At 32.9% G+C, this 17,231-nt stretch overlaps 1 protein-coding gene across 2 annotated transcripts in view; it reads right to left on the bottom strand.

Moving 5' to 3' along the window:
* IMMP1L (inner mitochondrial membrane peptidase subunit 1) overlaps nucleotides 1-16,086 on the bottom strand; it is a gene marked incomplete at its 3' end in the record, with an annotated part of 46,113 nt that extends 30,027 nt beyond the window's left edge. Inside the window, exon 1 of one of the 2 annotated variants that reach the window (XM_084244280.1) lies at nucleotides 16,041-16,086. Of the gene's footprint in view, nucleotides 1-3,617; nucleotides 3,695-16,040 lie in introns of those variants that run through there. The other variant, XM_084244279.1, reaches the window with a different exon arrangement.
* Between the last annotated feature and the right edge of the window lie 1,145 nt (nucleotides 16,087-17,231).

The following is a 17,231-nucleotide window of genomic DNA, read 5'->3' as shown; positions in this document are numbered from 1 at the left end:
TTTTATAAAGTAGGTATTATCATCCTCATTTTATAGATAAGAAAAACAAGCCTAAGAATTATAAACTTATGTAGTAAATATTATAAATCAGGCAGGAATTATTTAGACTCCTTTTCAGACTCCTTGACAAATGCCTTCCATTCCGTTCTCAGTTTCCAACCTGATGCTTCCCCAGGTGATTCTGAAGCACAGTGACATTTGAGAACTATTACTCTAAACTCTCAAAGTAGCCAAGGGCCACCTCCAGCCTTGAGCAGCATTGCTGACTTGGTTGTTTAGTGCTGTTTGCCATATAACTTACCATATTCCACGTGCTGTGAAAAAAAGTTAGAAAACATTGGCATAAAATATTCTTATTCGACCCAAGGAACAGAACTTTTTAATTTTTATTCTTTATCTAGACCTTTCCATTTTTGAAAAGTTGAGTCATTAATATAGAGAATCAAGACCTTTAAAGGGAGCCTATGTACATTATCAAAAAATTAATAGTGAATGGGCCTCCCCGGTGGCGCAGCGGTTGAGCGGTGGGTTGCGAAGCTGCCCGCAGCCTCTGCAGCGCCGGTTCAATCCCCGGCTGCTCCCCGGCCACCTGAGGAGGGTCCCACATGGCGCGCAGACCTCTCCTGCCACCCGCTGCTCCCCTCAGCAGTGTACTTCAGTCCTTCTGCCTGCTCTGCTCCCCGCTCTGGCTCTGGTGAATTCTCTCACCCTCCCGCGCTTCTGACTGTACCCAGTGCTTGTATAAATAAATAAAAAAAAAATCTTAAAAAAAAAAATTAACAGTGAAGACACGTGCAAAGGAGTTTATTTTATTTTCTAGAACTGCAAATTCGAGGATCCCCACAAAATTTTATTGAAAACTATTGATATTGATTCATTCTAGAAGAAATAATTACCATCACTTTAAGGTTTAAAGCAATGAGTAGGCTTTCAGTCTGACTGCAGCAACAAAATAACTTGAGAACCTAATTCAAAATTCAAATTCCCAGGCTCCCATCATAGAACTAATGAATGAGGATCTATGGGAACAAAGCTGCAGAATCTGTAGTTTTAATAAGCTCTCAAAAAAAGGATATTCAGTAAAGGATTTTGTGCTTTTTCAGACAACTGAGGGATACTTTAGAAACTTTACAAAACTTAACCATTTGTTATTTTTAAACTGAATGTTAATGCTGGGATGTTTCCATAAATTTTATCACGTTATAATGCTATTATTTCAATGAATTTAATAAATACAGTATTATTGTCTGAAGTCGCAATATACACATACATATATCCAAAAATCAAAGCTCATTTTATGTTTAGAAAGAATAAGCAGTTGACACTATTAATGCAATTAAGTACCAGTCTCCAAACACTGACAAATCAAAATCACCCCATTCATCCACCAATAACCCCCTGATGGCTATATGATCCATCTATTTCAGAACAATATACAACTTGTACAAGCAATCGTTGAAGTGTATTCATTCAAATGGAAAAAATATCATTTAGCATTACCATAGGCAGCTGTCTCTGTGCCAGTCTACAGTTTTTGTGTAGCCCAGAAAGATATTAAGTCTCATGAATAACCAGAAGAGAAAAAACTTTATCATCTCATAAATAATCAAAAATTTCTGTAATTCCCAACTTGCTCTTTAGTTACACATGACTTACTTTAAAAAAAAAAAAAAAAAAACTCCTTATCTCTCACCCTACATCCCTTTCTCTTATTTCCAACCTCCCTTAACACTTCCTGACATCACCATGAGCTACCTGTGTAATAAAATAAATATTTATAGATTTTAAAGATGAGCCAAATTTCTAATAAAATATCAATAAGATATTAAATGCAAGAATCTTATGACTAGCATAAAGAATGTAATCAGTGAGAAGACCTTGTCTATCTTAACTGAATTTAACTAAGTTTACTTGGGACACTACAAAGGAAATAATCATCTCTAACCAAATAAAAATGATGCTAGAATGGAAAAGGAAAAAATATCCTCAAAGCCATTCACCAAACTGATAAATAAAAAAGTTGCAAAGTAAGCAGTGATGAGGTTTAACAAATATTTCCAACAAATTTTGTTTTGAAAGAAAAGTTTCTTTAAAAAACATTAAATGATACTATTAACTACCACAGAAATTACCTTGATTAAATATACCACCTGGCAAAACAATTTGAAATTACACATAAAGCAAATATTTTATATTTAAAATACAAGTAGCTGTGCTATAAGGATAAGGAAAAAGCTTTAGTCCATTAACTTCACGGATACATCTTTTCACTGTGATAGCATATTTTTTAAATAAACAGCTTTTCAAATAGTAAAAGCATAAAGGCTCAAGAAGTCCTTTATAAACGTAAGTAAGTGCAGTTCCATAGTAATACAGTTAAATTTTCTCATTTATTCATTTAAAATATGATAACGAATGAAGAAACACATATTGAAATACAACAGTTTAAAACCAGTTAAAACAAAATACATTTAAAATAACATCTGTTATGTAGGTTGGATGAAAGAATTATATATAAGTTCACTATGTTTCAGTTACTGATTTTTCTAATAAAGATCTCACATTGGCTACAAGGAAGCCAATACATTATGCATGATGGATATTTATATTTTAATTATTCTTATAATTTAAAAAAATATTTTAGTCACCTATATTTAGTTAAGATTTTAAGATTTGAAACCTTAAGATTAAGGCTTTATCATCAATTTTTTTAAATGTAAAGCAACTAAGTCAAAAACATGGTAAGATGAAAATCAAGTTCTATGAATAAATATTTTAAAAGTAAGTACTCCAGGATCATAATACTGACAACACTAATTATCTTTTCTAGTCTTGGCAGTTATGTTGCATACTGTTTGGGTGACTGATGGGATAATTTCACTTCATTTTCTCTCAGTTTATTCTGGACCATGTAAGAGAAGAATATTAAAATAATTAACACCTCTAAACAAAGTACTTGATAAAAGTTTTTAGTTGATATTAAATGCCAAAAAACTCTACTAAATAATGCATGATTCCATCACAAATAACCAAACCCCATTTGTTAAAGGAAGATTTGACTAAGATTTCTAAATAAAAAAATAAATTATTCAGTATTAACTATTTTAGGACTTCTACATTATAATCATACACTTTCATGAAGAGCCTTTTTCATCAGTAGCTTGATCTAGCATTACTTTAATTTTTAAAAATATATGTGTCTATATACTTCCTATCATTAAATGTTTTACTCACTAATAATATTTAGTTAGCATGAATGGAGCAGTCATGTAAGCAAGTAAAATGTATAACAAATTATCCCAATTCCTTATATCAAAACATATTTGGATTATATTATTGATACTGGCCTTATAGCCAAAAAAACACAAAGTATCTAAATTAATATTTAATCTCAAATATAAATCTTTACCAGTAGCAAATACTTTATGCCATTTAACTGGAAAAGTACAAAGGACATTAGTAATCTACTTTTCTATTTGAATATTTCCATAAATTTTAAGTCATACGTAGCATTTCATAATTTAAATATGTCTCACATAATTTATAAGTCATATTGTCTATAATAAGTCTATGTATTTTAAATAATTAATGTAAAACATATTCTTTGCCTTGATCACCTGAATTTTTTGTTGTTGTTTATAAAATTAATCACAGTTAGCAGGATAGAAATCGCTTTGAGCTTCATGAATGACATCCAAGAGATGGGAAAGGATTAGTTCTCAGTTGCTGCCAGTTATAGCGCCAGGTGGCTTTTTCTGCAGTGAAGGTGTTACCGATAATCCCATTACACTGGTACCAAATCTTGCAGACATCAAAATTATCACCAAGGTTCCTTTTCATCCCATCCTTTCCAAATGACTGGAAGTCGCTTCACCTGAAAGAAGTCAAATCCACATGCAGCTGCTGTTTTAGCAGGCAGCAAACTCCCTGAGAATGCCAGTCGTGATTCAATTTTGCTGTGCTGGTGGCCCCCTATTCCCTGTCCAATAATACATCTGTTAAAAAATCCTACAGCTACAAATCAACTTTAATCCTACCAGGGACCTCATGTTGGTCTTGTCTTCCAAAAAGGCAGCAGGTTCTGCTGTCTATCTCTGCTAGCGTCTGGGGAATACCCTTTAAATCCCAGTCCTACTTAGAAGAATAAGCTAAGGATCACAAAACATGACCTCAAAAACCCTGATATGACTATATTCTGACCCAGAGGCATTCATTCTAGGTGAAGATTAGAACTTTGCATAATAAGATTACACAGCAAGTGAATGATATCAAGGGACTATCCATATGCAGCCGCCTGGTTTTCTATATACAGCCTGTGCTCTGCAATATGCAGTGCAGACGAAAAAGAGCTTGGTCTTTCTAGCTGAAATAAAATAGATTCACATAAATTAGTTGGCCATTTCCAGATTCCTAAATCCCCTATTACATCTTTTATTGACAGCTCCTGTGAGGATAGCACAAATGTTATTCCTTTTTATTCTGTGCTTCTGTAACAATCATGCTCTGTAATTGAAATGTACATAGATTATGTCTCAAAATTAACATCTTGTTTGCTGTAATCTTGGATTACAATTGACTGTGTACATAATAAAATTAGGAAATCAATGGATGGATTTATCATCTACAAGAAACTAGAGGTATTGTTTAAAGAATAGTTTAACATTTTGTGCCAACACTTTAAATACAGAAGTCACAGAAAGAAGTCAATAAAAACTTAAGTGAGTAAAAGAATACAATAGGCACCAGCTCATACCTACATAAAAGTTAGCTTACAATAAAAATTAGGTCATTTTCATCGAAATTTAGAAAATGTGAAAAAATCAGAGCTCACATGAATTTTCTCTAAGCCATACTTGAGCAAGGTGATTACACAGGAAAAGAAGGCCTCTACATTTTATAAAATACATATAGCAGCAATATTTTTAATGTTTCTTTGATCACTTCATACTTTAAAATATTTTACTTGTCCAAATCAATCATAAGTCAAGGTTTGTAATTCTTAACTGTGTATTTTTAAAGCATTTAGTAATCTCCTTATATTTTCACACACACATAATATTTAAAATGCATAGAATCCTAGAGGTATTTAGGAAAAAATACTCAATATACAGCTTTGTTTTTTTTTTTTGCTTCCAAGAAGTTCAATACCAATTCTAAGCAAACTTTTATGAAAGAGTCCTATATAGTCACACAAATACATATCCAGAAAAATGCTAAGGATAAGATGAGGAGTTCGAGCATAATCAAACAAAAAAGGTACAAGATTTCCCATGGGATTCTTGTAAAACTAAACTCTATAATAAACTTAAAATATGGTTTATTTGTAAAGTTGGATTTGCCCACAATTTGGAGGAATATAACACATTCATAACATTAGCCATTATCTCTTTATCATCACTCAGGCGTCAGGTGATAAAATTTTGAGTTGGTGTATTAATCAGGCAGATATACCTCAATAGTACCAATGGCAGAGCTCGAAGGAAGTTACACTGTATGTAAGTTCAACTACAATGCACATAAATAATGATTGTCTTAAGAGTTTACTCGAAAAAAAACGAAGGCGGAAAAATATACATTTCTGTTATATGTATTTATGTATAATATTTTAGAGCTACACCGTCCAATAAGGTAACAACCACTAACTTCATATAGCAATTGAACACTTGAAATGTGTCTAGTCAAATCTGAGTTGTGTTATAAACACATAATATACACTGGATTTTGAACAGTACAAAAAATATTTCATGATGATTACATGCTGAAAAGATAAGATTTTAGAAGTAGTGGGCTAAATAAAATACATGTGCAAGTCACATTATAATCTAATGGACAGCGCCACTTTAGCTGATCAGATATTTTCAATAATATATTCCTAAACTAATTGAAATTCTATAACTAATAAAAGTACTAAAGCAAAGAGTTGTTATGGAAGAATAAACATTCTAGTGTCGAATTTTATAGGTAAGCTTAGTAAAGAAAGTATAAAATGCTGTCATTTTAACCTCTACTTGATATTTCTAGCTTGAGAGTAGTAGAGAAGAAGAATCTGCCAAGTTACTGACCATTGTGTACCAAAAAAGAGTGATGTTTTATAGTTACAAAAAGGCTGTGGTCCAGCAAATATAGGCTTTTTAAAAAAAGCAATTTTTGCAACTTCATAAAAACTTCACAGTAAGGTCTATATAACACCCCTCACTGTGTTCAAGAGACAACAACTACAGCCTGGATCTAGAAAGGGTCATAAATTTTTTTCCCCCTAGTGCTATAAAATCATTTATATTTAAATTTTTTTAAGTAACAACTATAGAATTTTGAACCAGTCAGTATATTTCAGAATTTTAGCAAAAGAAAAAAGGTCAATTTTATATATTATTAGAAGGCTGTTTTTAGGTTGGTCTTTTCATTATATACAAATCCATTATTGAAAAAGATTTTACAAAAATAAGGAAAAGTGTAATGAGCCGAAATATAAAATATATATCTAATTAAATTCAAGAATGTTAATGTCTAATTTGGTATGACCACAGACAAGTGGTATTATATAATCAAAATACAAAGTCTATCTTTGTCACACCTTGGAATATTATATCAACATAAACAGCACTGAGTAAGGTATCAACTCATTTAAAAGTAGCTTTTCTGTAATTATTGCTTTATGATAATTATCTAAAATACTAAAACTAAAGATGAAACATAAGTATCGATAAAAAAAGAAACACAGATAAAATCTAAATCATTTCTTTATGACCTAGCTGTGCCATTTTCCCTAGCCTTTTAAAATTACATAAGTTCCTTCATTTTCTAGTTTCAAGTATCTCTCTCTCTCTCTCTCTCTCTCTCTCTCTCTCTCACACACACACACACACACACACACACACTAAAGAAAACAAAATAACAATAAAAAAACTTTCTAAATATCAATAGATGAGTGCAATGATATTCAGTCTGTTAATCCCCTGACATCCAAATTCATGAATAAAAATTCATCAGTTTTAAATACACTGAGCCTATTAAGCAAGAACAAAAGCATATGCACAAAAGAGCTTTTAATATATTTCAAAGCCCACAAGAGCCATGGTCTCATTAAAATTATAAATTACACAAACATGGAATGAAGATTCAAACTGCAGTGCAGCTAAGCAGATTACAGAAAACCCCGCGTTCCATATGATAACACACCATGGCCCTCCCAGATGGGGGCTTGGAACAAAAAGGCCATCACCACAGCTAGGGAAAACCTCCTTGTGATCTCTGGTTTCTGTTCAGCAGATGACAGCCAAATAATATGTTGATTATTCTGTTTGTGCTGCTAAGCTTGTAAGATGGAATAAAAGCGATATGATCTATTGTGAACCCAATGCTAATGTGTTGCTCCACTCATAAATAATATACTGAATTTATTTTGAAACTATCTTTTATCTGAATTTGAGTTTTTAACTGCATGAATTAAAATAAAAGCCAGGATAAAATATTTAATTTGATGCTTTAAACTAAAATATATAGTTGACAAGTGAAAAATATCTGTGTTTAGTTAAGAGTCAAATACAATCACCTTTCTTTTATTGCAGCACTGTGATCAGAGACAAAATACATTTTTAAATAGAAAATCACTCTCATTATAAAATTACAAGATTAAGTAGTACAATATCATACAATTAATAGTAAACATTGATAAGATAAAAACTAAAATACCAGGGTATATAAAAAGACCTTCTACAATATAAATAATAACACACAATCAGAACATAGATCAAGAATGTTTTTGATTAACAAAAAGTATCACTGAAAGTCCTTTAAATGTTCAAAACTTGCACACAGATAGATGCTAACAAGAAATCTGACATAAAATCCAAATAATTTAAAGAAAGCTTATAAAAATAATTTTCAAATACAACATCCAGTATTTTATATTGCTTTGGAAATGTCTTAAAACACACTTTCCCCCTCAAATAAGTATCTTAAACTTTAACAGAGAGAATGATACTCAAAAAGGTAACTGCAATTATGTCTATAAATACTTCACAAAATTTTATGTTTCAAGAATTAATATTTTCATGTATACTAGTATTACTAAAAATAATGAAAATCATTACATTTATTTTCCCATCCCAAAAATTCTTCCCTGAGAAGACTCTCCTTAAATGCAAACAAACAAATAAAGCAGTACATTAAAGCTGCAGGTAAGGTAAACATAGATAAACACATTTTCTTAAATAGATATTTGGTACAAGTACATAATTATGGTCATTAGCCCAAGTCCACCTCTTATTTTCTGTCTAGAGATATAGAGTAAGTTTTAAAAACACAGCAAATTTGTATAACATAAAAATATAGTCTAAAATTTTATAATATGAAAGGTAAACATTAGCAGTTTTAAGGAAAAACACAGAACACAGAAAATCCTCAGAGTAGAAAAGTATTTCTTAATTGGACATGAAAAGTAATACACATAAATTATAAACTAAAATTTAAAGACAAATGTCTATTCATGAAAAGAAGTATTAATAGAGTAAAAAAGGCAAACCTCAGAATAGGAGAAATATTTGCAATGCCTATATTTAGTCAAAAACTCATACTCTGAAAAATTAAGAACTTCCACAAATCAGTGACAAAGACAGACAAAAAAGTGGGTAATAGAAGCAAACAGGCACTTCATGAAAGAGAAAAAACAAATAGTCAATATACACATTGAAAAGCATGCAATTTCATTAATCATTAGGGAACTAGAAATTAAAAGATAATGGTTTACTCTTCTGTACCCACCAGAATTTGAAAAATGAAAAAGATGGAGGAGAGGACTGAGAGTTAGCAAAGATATGGAAAAACAAATCTCCATGAATGTAAAGCATTTTAGAAAACATGCAGAACTGATTAAAGCTTATACATACTTATCATCCAGTAATTTTGCTCCTAGACATATGCCCAAAAGAAACATAAATATATTAATCAAGAGATATGTATTAGAATGTTTCAAGTAGCATTAGTGGAAAACACAAAGTAGCCATTAATAATAGTGTATAAAAATATTTGTGATATACTCATATAGTGAATTAGAACAATGAAAATGAACAAACTGCAACTACATGCAATAATGTGGATGAATCTCAAGAAAATATTGAGAAAAGGAAATCAATCATTAAAATATTACACTGTATATATTATACATATAAATACAAACATATAAAAAATAAGCTCTATTAAACTATGCTATTAAAAATCAGGATAGTAGTTATCCTGTGGGAGGCAGGGAAATAGTGACTGGAAGGGAGCATGAAGTGTATTTTAGAGTATTGACATGTTCTTTATCTAGGTGCTGACTACATGGATATATTTGGCTTATGAAAAATCCACTGAACCATCTACTTATGTGCACTTTTCTATACATGTAGTTTTCTTTTTAAAAGGCAGTTTTAGTGCTTCTGGTTTGATGAACACATGGAGATTTGGGGCAAGCAGCACACAGAGAAGGGAAGAAAGAGCCAAGCCCCCTCACACAAATATCCTATGAATCTCTTCCATCTGGCTGTTAAATTGGTAATCCAATATTGCTATATTTGGTGACATTTAATAATTGATGTATCACTTTTCCATACACAATATATGACAAACTAGCAGTGTCCTGAAGTTGCTCCTCACAGGCACAACAAAGCTGTATCTACACTTTAGTGTTACTTTCAAGGCTGGTTTAATGAAGGTGAATTCCTTTCACTGTCATTTGTCTCAAGTTCAGTAACAAAACAAGTGTCAATAAATTCATAAAAAATGAAATAATAACAAGCATCTTTTCTAATCACAATGGTATAAGGAGCAACTAATCACCAAAAGAAATATGGATATCTCAAATATGTGGGGACTAAGCAATATGCTATTGAACTATTATATCAACAAGGAAATCGAAGGAGAATCCAAAAATTGCCTGGAGACAAACAAAAATGACATAAGCGATCAAAAGCTATGAGATGCAGCAAAAGCAGTAGTAAGAGGGAAATTTATAGCAACTAAGACCTACATCAACAAACAACAAAAATCTCAAATAAACAATCTAATTCATACCATTAGAACTAGGGAAAGAAGAACAAATGAAACCAAAAGTCAGTGGAAGGAAAGAAATAAAAACTAGAGCAGAAAAAAATGATATAGAAATCAAAGAGAAAATACAAAAGATGAATGAAACAAAGAGATGGATCTTAGAAAAGATAAACAAAATTGACATACCATTAGCTAGACTACTAAGAGAAAAGAAAGAAATCTCTAATAATTGAAACAGAAATGAAAGTGAAGTGACAACAGAAATACAAAAGATCATAAGAGACTACTGTGAACACCTTTATGCTAAAATACCTAGTAATAAGCTTAACAAAAGAGGTGAAAGTCCTGTAGAATGAGAACTGTAAGACACTGTTAAAAGAAATAGAAGAAAGGGCCTCCCCACTGTGAAGCTGTCCGCAGCCTCTGCAGCACAGGTTCGATTCCCGGCCGGCCAGGGAGAAACATACATGGTGCCACAGACCTCTCCTGCCTCGCCCACTGCTCCCCTCAGCAGTGTCTTCAGTCCGTCTGCCTGTTCTGCTCCTCACTCTGTCTCTGGTGAATTCTCTCACCCTCCTGTGCCTCTGACTGTACCCCAGTTCTTGTATAAATAAATCTTTAAAAAAAAAAAAGAAATAGAAGAGCTATAAAGAAACAGAAAGATGTACTATGTTCATAGATTGGAAGAATTAACACTATTGAAATGGACATCTGACCCAAAGCAATAAGTAAATTGAATACAATCCTATCAAATAGTCCTATGGCATTATTTAAGCTATACTACAGAGCTTGACACTGGAATAAAAATAGACAAACAAGTTAATGGAATAGAACTGAGAGTCTACATACAAACTCACACTTCTATGGACAATTAACTTACAACAGAAAATCTAAAAACATACACTGAAGAAAGGAGGGGTTTCCAACAAATACTAGAAAAACTGGACAACTACTTGCAAAAAAAAAAAAAAAGAAACTAAACCTCTAACTCACACTATACACAAAAAATTAATTCAAAATGGATTTAAAGATTTGAAATCAGGTATATTAAAAAGGTACACATGCACGCCTATCTTTATTACAATACTATTACAATAGCCACGATATGTTAACCACCTATGTGTCCAATGACTAACTAGAAACAAAAGTGGTGTATATATGCAAATTATAATGAAATCAATGCACAAATCAATCTATGTAACTTGTCACAAGAATGAAAGGAATGAAAAGTCATGATCCTATCAATAAAAGCAGAGAAAGCATTTGATAAGATTCAGCATCTATTTGTGATTTTTTAAAAAAACTCAATAAAATGGGAAGAGAAAGAACATAATAATGTCCTCTTCTACATAATAAAGGCCATAAATGACAAAAACCATTTGTGATAGCATTAATGAAACTAGACAGGATTATGCGAAAAGTCAGTCAGGAGAAAGACAAATATGGGGTGATTTTACTGACACATGGACTATAAAGAAACAAAGCAAAGGAAAATAAAAAAACAAAATTAAACTCTTCTGTTCTAACTGCAGAATTTAGGCTAATAGAGACTTAGAAAGGGATTGGGAGCAAAAGTTGGAGGGAATTCAGCAGACTGGTGGATGGCTATTGATACTTCAGTGATGGATGTCATGTGGTAACATACATTTGAAGAGGTGAGAACCTATGCTGTTAAAACAAGTAATAGTATTGTAAACCACTGTTACCTGAATAAAAACATAAGCAGATAAATAAACATATATTGGATTGATGGACGGATGGATGGACACACATTCAATCAGTCAGTTTTACAGACAAATACACAGTAATGTCAAAATTCCCGTTATAAGAAATTTAGGAACAATGGAGGATTTTATGATACTAATTTGAATAATAAAACTTTCAATTCAATAGCTGAAATAAAGTCCTGGATTCTTATAAATGGAGCAGCAGTAGCCATTCACTCCATTATTATCTTTTAGTGCTTGATCTTAATGCCAAAAGACAGTCTCAAATGCCAGAACCCTGAAGTCAAAATTCCAAAAGAACTCCTCCCAGTTTCATAGATGTCTTCTCTGGAAGAGCTGAAGCACCCATCTGTGACCAATTTGGCTCTCAACTCTTAAGCCACTTCCCTGCCCCACAGGAATAGTGCCATTCTGGATTTCAACCTAAGCATTTCAATCTTCCGGGTTTGTGATCTTTGAAATTTCATACTTCAGGATTCTGGTGTTGGAGAATTCTGTCTTTCTGGATTATGATCTAAACCATCTTCTCTCATCCCCCAACCTATAATTCCATTTTTCAGAGATAACTGGTCCTTGTGTCAGGAGTACATGCTGCAGCTGCTGCTGCAATTTTTAATAGGTTTCCAAAATAGTCTCAGGACTGAAAATTTGCCCTTATGTGGGAAATTAAAGTAGCACAGAGACAAGGAAGTATAAACAATGTATGCTTGCATTCCTCCCCAACTTTGCCCTCAAATTTCATAAACTCTTTATCATACTAACCACCAAAGCCCAAATAATCCTCCACCATGGGACCTCCTTACCCCACTCCCACTCCACCACCCTTGTCTTTTGGTTGCCTCAGTAACAAAACTATCTTAAACTACGGATATATTCACATATTCCAATATTAAAATAAGCTAAAAATATATAAAATATTCTACCTATTCTGTTTCCACACCCATTTACACAACTGGCTTAGATAGTTTACACCCTCCAGATTTTCTTTATGCAAATGCTATTGCACACCTCTTTATACAAGAAGTAGTTTACAATAGTTTGAACTCTTCGTTTGTCAAATAACAATGTGCATTTGACCTCACACTTGTGAAAATGACACATCAAAAAGTCAGACGAGTAAATCAGAAAGATGTGATATATATCCACAATATCTGACATCACTTATATGTGGAATATACAGAAACAAAACAAAAGGTCAGATCAAGCCAAACTAATAGCAAGACCTAGAAATCTGACTGTAGAACTCAGGCAACCAGAGGCAGGGGAGAAGGAAGAGTTAAGAGAACATGGGGAAGGAGCACAATGGGCTATGGTAGATGACTATGCGTGATGTGGTGGTGGGTGTGATGTGGTAACACCTGAAGGGGACATCCTATAGTGTTAAGACATAAACAATTTTGTAAACCAATGTTACCTCCATAAAAAAACAACTGATTAAAGGGGGAGGGAATAATGTATATTTGAAAACTTTCCACATACATAGAACATCTTTTCATTGTTTACAGCAGTATAGTATCTCATTGTACAGATATGCCATTGTTCTTCTAACCAGTAACCCACAGATAGACATTGGGGATGTTTCCAATCTCTTGCTACAAACAACTTTACAGTGAAAACTCCTACACTTACATTTTTCTACATTAGTACAATGTTACATTGGTAATATATTCCCAAATCTGGGACTATAACAAAATGTAAATAAATTAGTCTTTTTCTAGAAATTACCAATTTTGTCTTTTATGGGGTTGTATCATTTTGTCACATTTTTTCATTTCCACCACATGTACATCTCAGACATGTCCACCATCTCACAGATGAACCAGTTTGGGGAATTGTAGCCAGTGCAGATGAGACAACTCAATGTGATTACTGTCCTCTGACCACATCACAACAGACCTCATAAGGATAATGCCGTCTACCTATTTTCTGAGTTGCTGACCTTTTAGAATCTATTCTGCCTCCCACTTAACCCTAAAAGGCCACAAGTCTTGACCCACCCTGTCTCAACCTAATTGATACTACATCTAAGTTCTTACAACTCCCACTATCCATAAGTTTCCCAGTACACTAGAAACAATCATCTTTGATTTTACTCTGAGATCTCTATTTCTTCATAGTATTCCCCACAAAATAACAAAAACATTTCCAATAAAATAAAAAATGCTTCCCCCGCCAAAAGAATTCATATGATTAAAAAAGATTAATTCGAAGATTAAAAACAGGTAAAACATAAACACAATGCTTAGAACATGTATAAGTGATAACATTAGGGCCGCCCTGGTGGCGCAAGGGGTTAAGCACTGCACTATGAAGCAATCCGCAGCCTCTGCAGCACAAGTTAGATTCCCGGTGGGCCAGAGAGAAACCCACATGGAGAAGCTGATCTCTTCTGTCTCGCCAGTTGCTCCCCTCAGCAGTGTGTTTCAGTCAGTCTGCCTGTTCTGTTCCCCACTGTGAATCCTTAACTACCCCCCCCCCATCTCTGGCCTGTAGCCCAGCTCTTGTATGCATAAGTAATCTTTTAAAAAAATAAAAATAAAAAAAAGTGATAACATTATATGGAGAATTACAGAAAAATTAACATAAAATCAGGATATTAATTACCTCCAAAGAAAGGAAGACTATATCAAGGGTTTCTGGGATACCAGTATTGAATAAATGGATATTTGTTTTATGCATATTCATTTTGCTATATGCTAATATTTATATATGTTGTTACCTATTACTATGAAAGTTTTAAATGATATATTTTCTGAAGTATTAATATGTATTTTTTTAAACCTAATTTTTTTAAAGATTTATTTATTTATTTATATAAGTACTGGGTACAGTCAGAAGTGCAGGAGGGTGAGAGAATTCACTAGAGCCAGAGAGGGGAACAGAACAGGCAGATGGACCGAAATACACTGCTGAGGGGAGCAGTGGGCGCGGCAGGAGAGGTCTGTGCGCCATGTGGGACCCTCGCTGGTGGGGATCGAACCGGCACTGCAGAGGCTGCAGGCAGCTTCGCAGCCCAGCGCACAACCACTGTGCCACCAGGGGAGGCCCCTATTAATATATTCTTGATGAAAAAATATAGGCTCTTCCTTTTTCTAACAACACTTTTATTTTTGGGGTTGACATTACTAATTTTTACTACAACATTTTAGTAACAAAGAAGTAAGTTACTATGCCTAACTCCCCTAAATCCTAATTGAGTGTATTTCACAAGATTTCCCAATGTCTACCCCCTCCCAATTGCTAGATTGTTAAGGAATATGCAATCAGTTTGTCCTGTTAATATCTGCTTAGCTCAATGTTGTTTCTATCATTTCCTCTTCTTATCAAGAAAATGTGTGTTCACTTTTAAAAAATCAAAATCACAACCAAGTAATAATTTTATTCAGGCTACCCTCCAAAAAGTATAGTATTTTAACTCAAAAGTTGGGAGAAAAACACTTTCAATTATCACACATTTAAAGACAATCTTGTGAGCATCTATGTACGCACACAATGTGAAAGTTTATGACAGACAGAGACACCACAGTTGAGTACCAGCTTAGTGTCACTCTATGTAAGTATGATTCGCTCTGTGTGGCAGAAGACAAGTGAGCAGGATTATGGATAAACTTACATTTAAAGTCCACTTTACAAAATGTAATATAGGGTGACTCATTCAAAACAGATCCAACAATATCTACCTCAAATTAAATTGGAGATGTTTTAAATATTTCCTTCGGACAAACAAAAGCATAGGGAATTTAAATTATTACAAAAGAAGTAACAACCACAGCAATAATTTAAAAAATTAAACTTACACTACAAACATGCACACAATTTTAGAAATTTTAAAAGATCTATTACCTCCAAACACTCTTCAATGAATTCATTAACTTTTAGATGCTACTAAACAGGAAACCAACAATAAAATTTAGAAGCAAAACAATCAGAACTTTCATTATCACATATTAATATAATAGAGTTTGCAGCTCTCCTGCCCACCTGTGATTATGCAGGCGCTTTTATTTTTCTTTCTCCTTTCTCTAATAAACCTGTCCTTTTAAAAGGTGAAAAAAAAATAGATAAGAGTTGCTTTTGTTGTATATAGTTTTTTGTGTGTGTGAATCTCACTAAGCATTCCTCTTCTTAGTGGGCCCAGCTATCCACTTACTTATATGCTCATCTATTAAGTGCCAACTTTAGAAAATTATACTGTGTCCAGCAGGGAGCAGCATTACGACATTCATAAGACTTAACTTGAACATGAAACCGACAGAAGAAAAAGGAGGGGGAAAAACCACTTACCATAGGTCTGTTCTACAATACTTTCAATGTTTAGGATAGTTGCAGGACTTCCAGAAAATAAAACATCTAAATCAGGTTATCAAAGCTTATATGGATGATCCACAGTTTCAAGATTCCTAAAGCAGGAAATCGAAATTATATTAGGAAATGGTTTCACTCATCCATGTTGAGCTGAATTAGTAAGTAATATGATTAAATGTCTCTCAGCAGTTAAAGCACATCTTCCTCTTGGTGGATTAAAAGGATTTTTAATTCAGATATTTGATGACAATTTGGATAAAACAATTTAAGAAAACTTGTAATATTAAAGTCCTTCATTTACCAGGGAATTTTAGTAAAAGAAAGTAAATGGATATCATAATATATTAATGAGCAGCGATGTAAAAAAATCTTGGCAAATGAAATACAGAAATATATTATCAAAACAATATTGCTGGATGGGATTCATCCCAGAGAAGAATGGATGGCTCAATGTATACACAAGTCAATCAATACAATGCACCACATCAAAACTTAAAAATATAAAAATCCTATGATTATATCCAGATGCTGAAAAAGCATTTTACAAGATCTAGCAGCCATTTATGATAAAAAAAAAACCCTCAATAAATTAATAAGTTGGGACTAAAAGAAGCCTATCTCAGCATAAAAAAAGGCAATATATATATGACAAACCTTTAGCAAACACCATACTCAGTGGTGAAAAATTAAAAACAAACACCAGAAGTTGTTTTTCTAAAAGATTAATAAATATGAAAACTTAATAGCAAAACTAAAAATAAAGAATCCATAATCAAGTATCAGCAATTAAAACAAAGAAGAAATAATCAGTGACTAAAAAAGTAGTAAGAGTTACATGTGGTATAAAGTAAACTCATAATAGACACACCCTCCCCTAGATTGCAATCACAATTCAAGACAAAATACAACGACAAAAAAATGATGTTGACACTCTTGTCTTTTGACAAACAAAGACATTTTGTTGGGGAATCAAACTTGTAAAAAGGTATTGACAAACCTATCTATGAAGTGCTAGCAATAAAGAGAAAAACTGATCCATCAGAATATATTGACTGAAATCTAAAAGACAAGAATATTCAACTCAACAAAAAGAAAACAACCCAATCAAAATATGGCCAGAAGAACTAAGCAGACACTTCTCCAAAGACATTCAGACTGCAAACAGGCATA

This window comes from Talpa europaea, assembly GCF_964194135.1.
Source record: "Talpa europaea genome assembly, chromosome: 1".
NCBI classification, from domain to species: domain Eukaryota; kingdom Metazoa; phylum Chordata; class Mammalia; order Eulipotyphla; family Talpidae; genus Talpa; species Talpa europaea.
Note: the sequence above shows the minus strand (reverse complement) of the source record. Positions and strands in the feature narration are given on the sequence as shown.